Source organism: Herpailurus yagouaroundi, unplaced genomic scaffold (genome assembly GCF_014898765.1).
Source record: "Herpailurus yagouaroundi ecotype Mexico unplaced genomic scaffold, PumYag 28, whole genome shotgun sequence".
Classification (NCBI taxonomy): Eukaryota; Metazoa; Chordata; class Mammalia; order Carnivora; family Felidae; genus Herpailurus; species Herpailurus yagouaroundi.
Window position 1 is genome coordinate 27625419 of NW_024412376.1, and position 8898 is coordinate 27634316.

Here is an 8898-nt window from a genome sequence, read left to right on the forward strand (position 1 = left end):
TATATATATATATATATATATATATATATATATATATATGATCTGGAACCTTATCTATATACAGATAACCTTGACTGATACAGGGATCTATACTATGATAAAGCACTAGATTGGTTGACAGGACTTAAAAACTATAATCACAAAATCTCTCCTTTTAATATCTCAACTTTCCATTTAGTATTTGTTGTGACTTTGTGAGAATAGAATTCTTAGTAATAAGTATAGTAAAACCTTGGATTGTGAGTAACTTGTTCTGTGAGTATTCCGTGAGACGAGCAAACATTTCTAATACATTTTAACTTGATAAATGAGTGATGTCTTGCAATACGAGTCGTATGTGACACCAAATGTCACATGATCACAGCTGAGCCAATGGTTCTTCTCTCTCTTCTGCTGCCTTATTGTCACTTCCACTACATACAGTACATGACACAAGTTTATTAATACTGTACTGTAGCCAACATCAGTTAGTGATAGTGAAAGTCATGCTACACAATAACCCTCCTCTCTCTTGTCTCCCTCACACCAGCCATGAAGGTTTTCAAAGATACGTGCAGGTTAATTTGTTTTTCTTTATATTTTTATTTTCTTTATTATTTTGTATTTTATTATAGCATCATAATTTTTATATGAATATTTTTGGGTTGTGGAACAAATCATCTGAGTTTCCATTATTTCTTATGGGGAAATTGGCTTTGATATACAAGTGCTTTGGATTGCAAGCATGGTTCCGGAACAAATTATGCTCACCAACCAAGGTTTTACTGTATGTGGTTCATTTGGGCATCACAAAACTTTTTCTTTAGTTATTGACAGAAGAGAAAAATTAGTATTAAAATATGTTTATTTTACATAAGAGGACTTAATTAAGAAGGTTAAGTAGGAACCAACTTTGAGTTAGTAGATTAAATATTCCTTCAGTCTCCATACAATTTAACCTACCTTTCCTGTCTACATTTTACAAAAAAATGCTTTTGTCGTTACAACTGCATGAGGCTGTTTTGAACACTGTCACTTTCATGTGTTCCTTGCTACATTTCTTAGCATTCACAAGCTTTATTGCTCCTCCTCCTCCCTGTTAGCTTTTCTCACAGGACTCAAAGTTATCATTATTCTTTTGGCTCTAACACCTTGTAGGGAAGGAAACATTTTCCTTCACTCTCAAGTTCTTTCAGTTGGACTAAGAAATTTACACAAGACAGAGTACCAGGAGAAAAAAACCCGAAGTTTTATTACATGCACATGGAGGTCCCATAATGACACTGAGGGCTAAAGACATGACCAAGGTGGGCAGTTTCTATACTTTTTTAGACAAAGAGACTATAAATTTGTGAGGACTTGACAGGATAAAGAAAACAGATGTTGGCGAGCTTTAATTAGTAAGGAATTCTGAATGGAACTTGGGGGGCGCCTGGGTGGCGCAGTCGGTTAAGCGTCTGACTTCAGCCAGGTCACGATCTCGCGGTCCGTGAGTTCGAGCCCCGCGTCGGGCTCTGGGCTGATGGCTCAGAGCCTGGAGCCTGTTTCCGATTCTGTGTCTCCCTCTCTCTCTGCCCCTCCCCCATTCATGCTGTGTCTCTCTCTGTCCCAAAAATAAATAAACATTGGAAAAAAAAATTAAAAAAAAAATAAATAAATGGAACTCGGGCTGAAATAATAGATTAGTAAAAAAGTAACAAGATTTACTTCTACAACTTTCTGCGTTTTAAAGTCCCTGTCTCTAGTAATGGGGGTTTCTTTTTATTTCTTAGTACAGGGAATGTTGTTTTTCGTATGGGAGATTTTATTTCCGGCTTTCAGAGGACAGAGTAGGGCCTGAATGTCCTTGCAGTGGCTGCTTCTGAGGTAACTTCAATTCAAAATAATCAATATGCCACTGTGGTACACTTTTGGTGACCTGCCCTTGGCCCCTACAACCTCATTCTTTCATTTCCCCTCCTTCCAGTTTCTGCTGCTTAAGTCTGAGTGTTTCCCTACCGATCCTTGGCCTTTGATCTTCCTACTAATTCTTTCTTTCAGAGATTTAATGTTTCTAAGAATTAAAGTATTTTTTCCTGTTTTGGTGTTTCAGAATCTTCTGTTTTTAGTCCAGAAATATAAAAACGCAATTGTATTTTATAAGAGAGAATATATTGGCTTACTTCATAAAAACCAACCATCAGAGTACTGATAAGGAAGGAGGCTAACAGCTAGCACTAGAGGAAAAGTCTGGAGTGGACTCAGTAGGGCCATCGTGAATGGGATAATACTGGAAGTACAGAGTTAAAGACAAGTGAGAATTTTCACAAGATTGTTCATTACTTGTACAAACGATATTAAAACACCATGCCTCTTTAGAAAAGGAGAGCAGTTGGTGTCAAGAAAACATGAAGTATTGTATTTCTGAATTGGCAAATATGGAACTGCCTTTAGAGAATGAGAAATCATTCATGTGTTTCTAAAATAAAAATATTAATACGTTTCTCATCCAGCATACTTTTAATTTAAAATGCTTATTAAGCCCAAAGCTCATTGTATGTGGGAAAATAAATCCTGTGAATCTTTTACAAGGAAATTGTTGATATACTTTTAAGTGGAGGTGATAAATTTTGATGATATTAAGCAAAGTGTGTACATAGAAAAGCAATTTAAAATAATCTAAACAGAAGTATTTTATGTAGATAAGCAATACATATTTTTGTAATGTTTCGAGGAATCCGGGTATATTCATGATAAAATATATGATGATTTAATTATGGGGAGGAATTTAGATGAAAATTTGGACATAGCCCAAGTTTCCCAAATTCCCAAATGTGAATTGGGTGCCAGCCCAAGTTTGAGTTCAAGTGTCTGTGTGTGTGTGTGTGTGTGTGTGTGTGTGTGTATAATGAATTTTGTAAAGACTGCAGATTTTATTTAAATAATTCATATTTAATAAGACATATTTCTTTGTGGTAGTATTTCATACACACTGAAATCAGCATATTATCACTGAATTGTCCTCAGTACAGAATGTGCTACTTTAATAACATGATACAATAAAATAGCTATTTAATTTCAGGGACTTATGCATTTGATTCGATAGTACATTATAAATTAAATAGATAGCAAAAGTTTTCTTCCATGCTTCCAATATCAGAGGAGGCCAAAACATTTGCATAGGAAATATATTAACAGTCATGAAATACTTATCTTCACAGCCAGTTTCAGCAGACAATATTTATTCAATGATGCAGTCAGAATTCAAAAGGAAATTTAGTGACAATTTTATTTAAGAACATTGTCATCTTGGTTATGGAAAAAACAATTGGAACGTTATTTCTGCCAAGGAGATTTAGGAAGCTCAAAGCTGCCAGTTATGCAAATTCATTCCAAACAACAACTCTGACATCATTCAAGGACACGGTGTTTGTAAAGATTTTCTTCTGCAGTGACCATCTTTGTAATTGTGCATTTAAAAAGAAAAGTTATATTTTCAAGCCATTTAACATCAGGAAGAAAATAATGAAATTTAGGGGCAATAATTTTGATGATAACATTGAAGTTGTTAAAGAGTTTCATAGAGAAATGCCATTTTCCCCATTATGCACTTTATTTTTCTGGTTTTATTACTTTCAGTTGTCTTGGTTAGCAGAATGATGTACCAAACTGGTAATATGTTATTATTATAGGACAAGTGATAATACTGTACATTTTGGGGTTTGTAAACATCCAATAATAAATGTGTGCTTCTTTTCTCCAAATTAATTCAGAACCATTTGAGAGAGATTCAGGATTTTTAGATTAAGATCCAAAGTTTACCTTTATTATTAAATAGACCTGAGTGAAGGACATGAATTATATATGTGGGAAGAAAACTTGCAACTACTCATCCCGGGTTTGAGCTTAATAATCAACCTTGTTAGGGGCACAATTAGAAAACTCACAGGATTTCCATGTAGGAATAGTCCCATGCATCTTGTGGTCAGGCAGTACCAGAGAATAAAAGACTGAGCAATGCTTTCTCACTAATTTTTTTCATATTACTATATTCACTTTCTGTTGCTCACAAAAATCACCACAGATCTAGCAGCTTAAAACAATACTCGAATATTACCTCACATTTAGATCAGAAGTTCAGGTATGGCTAATATGAGTCTTATGCTCAGGGTATCACATCCACAATGTAGCTTTGGCCAGTATTGAGGCTCAGGGTCCTTTTCCAAGCTAATGTGCCCATTGTCAGAGTTCAGTTTCTTGCTGCTATAGAATACATGCAGCTTGCTTATTTAAGACCTGCTGGATAATCTCTCTGATCTGAGCAGAAGCCTAAACAGTATTTTTTTTAACATTTATTTATTTTTAAGAGACAGAGAACAAGCAGGGAAGGGCAGAGAGAAAGGGAGACACAGAATCTGAAGCAGGCTCCAGGCTCTGAGCTGTCAGCATCGAGACTGATGTGGGGCTCAAACCCAGGAACCAAACTGTGAGATCATGATGCTTAACTGACTGAACCACTCAGGCGCCCCATGTATTTTAAAAACTCATCTGATATGATCAGGCCTACCCAGAATAATTCTTTTTGTTAACCAAAAGTCAAACTGATTAGGGACTTTACATTTTTTTTTTACACTTGCAAAAATGCTTTTACCTTTGCTATATAATGTAACATCATTATGAAAGTGAATTCTATCACATTCATAGGTTCTTCCTACAAACAAGGAGAGGAGATTATAGAGTGTGTTGTGTTAACACTGGGGGATGGAAATCTTTGAGGTCAACTTAGAATTCTTCCTATCACACTTCCCAAACATAAAATTCACTCTTTCCTGTAAGCAGTTGACACGAGATAAAGAGAGAAGTCAAGAGTTTACCCTAACTAAATTTTTTCACAACAAAACATCAGGCTAGGGGAAAGATTGTCACCAGTAAGGGTCTTGGTTTTACTTTATTTTAAACATTTATTGAATCATATTTCCCTACTAAAGACATAATCCAAAAGTGTTCAACATATATTTCAAATTTCCCCAATTAGTTCTTGAATTCAAGAGGGATATAATTCATAATGCTGTATTTTAAAACTGTCATGCACCTATATTGTAGGTTCAATATAGTTTGAGTTAATGTATACAAATTTCAAACTTTGAAAGAAACTATCTAAAGCATTGTGTGTCACTTCCAGTTTTACAGATTTCGGTTCTCTGGTGTTATTCTCCATCTCTTTGTCTTTGATTTTTTCATCTCTTCCTGTACTTCAGTAAAAATAATGAACATAAATATTGTAAAATTCCTGTCTGCTAATTACTATATCTAGATTACCTACGGATTTACTTCTACTGTCTGCATTTTCTCTTGTCTTTTGGTCATTTGTTCCTACCTTTTGGCAAGCCTAGTAATTTTTTTGAACATCTGTTATTGTTTGAAAAATAGATGTTCTAAATTATACCATCTTCAGTCAAAGAGGGCTTACCCCTTGCTCTGCTAGGAAAATAGAGCAGGTGATCGATGAACTTAATCTAATTATGAACTTGCTGAGTTCATATTGCTGAGTTTGAGATGGGCTAGAGTTGCCATAGTAATATATATATATATATATTTTACATTAACTTCTTGGCATGGCCTCCAGTGATTCCCAATGAGAGTGGGATATTCAGTGAGGTTGGTCCCCTAGTAGGCTCTGAATTTTATAATCTTTGTCTCTTAAGTACAGTGAGACTATGGAAAACTCTGTCCTTTTCAGAAAGTTTTAGCTTACCTTCTTTACCTCTTTTTTTTAAAGTTTTTATTTATTTATCTATTTTGATAGAGAGAGAGAAAGAGAGAGGGAGGAGGGAAGAGCAGAGAGAGAGGGTGAGAGAGAGAATCCTAAGCAGAACCCACACTGTCAGTATGGACCCTGACATGGGGCTCAAACTCATGAACTGTGAGATTGTGACCTGAGCTGAAACCAAGAGTTGGATGCTTAACCAACTGAGCCACCCAGCAGCCCCTCACATTCTTTACTTCTTACCTACATAGTTCATAATTTTGAAAATACTTTGAGAGAAAAATCATCTGTATTATGGTTTTGTTCTGTGACTCTCATTTTTATCAGAACTTTGGTCACTCCCATCTCTATCTTCAGTCATACAACAATACCAAAATATTTGGTGATTTCTCTGACTCTCAACTGTGGTCTTCTTCCCAGGCCCATTGCCTATAATCTCATCCTCTTTCCATTTACCTTGAAACAAATATCCTAAATAAAAGTGTCTACACAATATCTCCTCACCTCTTGGCAGTCCCCCTCCATGGAGGGTGGGCTTTCTGTCATTATCTCAGAAGCATTTCTGCTGCCTTTAAATAAGAACATGCAAACAAATTAGAAAATAAATAAATTTCTAATTTTCTAACTTTTCTAGTTAATTTCTATGAAAGAATTGTTTGGCCACAAGCCTCTCTGTCTTAGTGAGAAGCAGGAGTTTCCTGCTAAGCTAGCTTTAAAAAGACCTGAATCTTGGCCTTAAATTAAAAAAAACAAAAACAAAAAACAAAAACAAGATCCTGGGAACACTGCATTTAAAGATGTAAATTCAACTATCAAAGTAAAATAAATGAATGAATTAGATAATTTATTGATCTTGCTTAGATACCTTGCCTTTCTTTTATCACCAATGTCAAAGATTATGTAAAATCTTTGTACAACTAAATCTCTAGATCATATTTTAAAAATCACATCTAGTTGTCTAATTGGTATGCTGTCATGAAATTTTTAAGGAACATTCTCAGTGGTGGGTGAAGAATTTAAAATTTAGAAAGGCTGTATAAAATTTTGTATTATCTTCAACATAATGAAGCATTTTTTTCTATATCCCTAAAAGCTATTCTTAATTAGTTGTTCAGTCTATAAGTAAAAGGAAAAATTATGACTGATAAGATTAGCAGGTTTTCTATACTATCTGAGCATCATGAGTATAATTGAAAAATGAATTTTGGGGAAAGCTCAGCCACAGAACTTAACTTTGCATAAAATTAACATACATAGGAACATTTTTCTTTGAAGGAATTCATTCAGAGGTCACCAAGAGTTACATTTAATAACTTTCATTAGAAGGATAATTAGCATTTACCTGGGTTGATGGTAAAATTTACCCTTCCCAGAGCTGTTTCTGGCCCTTTTACTTTTATGTTAGATTAGAGAAACCACATTTTAAACAAAATATCAATTTTGTCATAAATACATAGATAGGTACATACCTTATGGCAGAAAAGAATGATGCCTGAACTAAAGTAATAGCAGTAAGGATAAATATATTATTCCCTCTCATTTTAATCATCCCACATAAAATTCCATATATATTTATTTGTCTTAATGTGCATATATTACTTTCTTACATGCTGACATTCTGATTTGATTTTCTTGAGGCATATAATGTCAGGTCTATGGTTGGGGATGAAAGTGTCCTAATGCCACTTTAGGATTAAGAACAGAGCACTATAACAGCTTTTATATTTCACTGATTATTCTGAAGCAAGTATGTTCTAATGACTAAATGATAATGCTAATTTCAGTTTCTTCAGGGGAACAAAGAGCAATGAGCAATTTTGTCATAAATTAATTTTAGGTCATGACTGCTAGTCCCCAGATAAATTAATTTGCAGAGGTTATGGAAAAAACGAGTAGAAAAATAGTATAAAGTTTAAAGCCTCTGTCAGATGGGCTTTTGTTCCATTTCTTGCATACTACAGCCTTTATGCAGTATGTGTTGGGAGCTCAAGCTAATACAACTGTCAGGAATCACATTACATTTTAAGAATGCTACTCATTTTTAAAATGTGAATCAATATGAGGATTCTGGAATATAATATTAATAATATTTATTTTACTAGCATACAATTAATATAGTGAACATCCTAAATGGATATATTACTTTTATGTAACCTATTTTTAGACAATGTGTAATAAATATTGCATTAAATAACATCATCAATGTTCATCCTACATGCTTTATGACATTATATATATAGTTAGCAAATTTTGCAAAGAGCAATAATTATGGAAAATATATTTGCTACTTATAGTTAAAGTATTTGTTTTCTCACTGGACTTCTGACAATATGGAAAATTAATGGATAATTGCTCTTGGACTACCATTACTATAGAGATGCACTAATACTGTATGCTGTTGGATATGTATATATATTTTGGTTATTTGAAGATCTATGAACAGTTCAGCCACTTTAAAAATTTTCCACTTCTCCTTTCTAACACATACCATGTGTGCTCAGAAATGTACATCCCCCTGTCAGGAAGTTTGGTATACCTTGTCACATCTTTTCAATGACGTTGACTTTCACATTGTTCTTAAAAACTTATTCATATAAAGTATAAGTAAAAATTGTGAATGAAATCTAAATATATCACCATGGGATATTATATAAAACAACTTTTTTCTTAAAGCTTGATTTTTAAAACAAAGCGATTTGCATTATACATTTAGACAAAGAGTTTGAGAGCAACACACCCTCTTTAAAGACAGAGGGTTTGACCGTCATCATAACACACATGTGTCAGACAAGATACTGGATGCAGCAGACATGAAGGTAAAATATTGTTTCTCTAAGAATCCAGTAGTCTTAGGTTTGGGTGGGAAATTTGTGGGAAACTAGATAAAGGCTTATATATGTATAAAACCCAGCTTTAGTGCAAAATGAAAAGTTCTTGCTGGTCAAGAGATATGTGGGTGTACGAAGGGCAGTGTATTTTTGCTGTATTACAGAGCATTCTTAGGGAAAAATTCTTAGTAGACCTAGTATTTTAGGTAGTTGTGGAAGAATGGGAGAAAGGGCACTTCAAGCATAGAAAATGGATGAGTAGAAGCAGAGATGTGAGAGGGAGTCTTTTTTCCTTAAGTATTTATTTATTTATTTATTTATTTATTTATTTATTTATTTATTTAT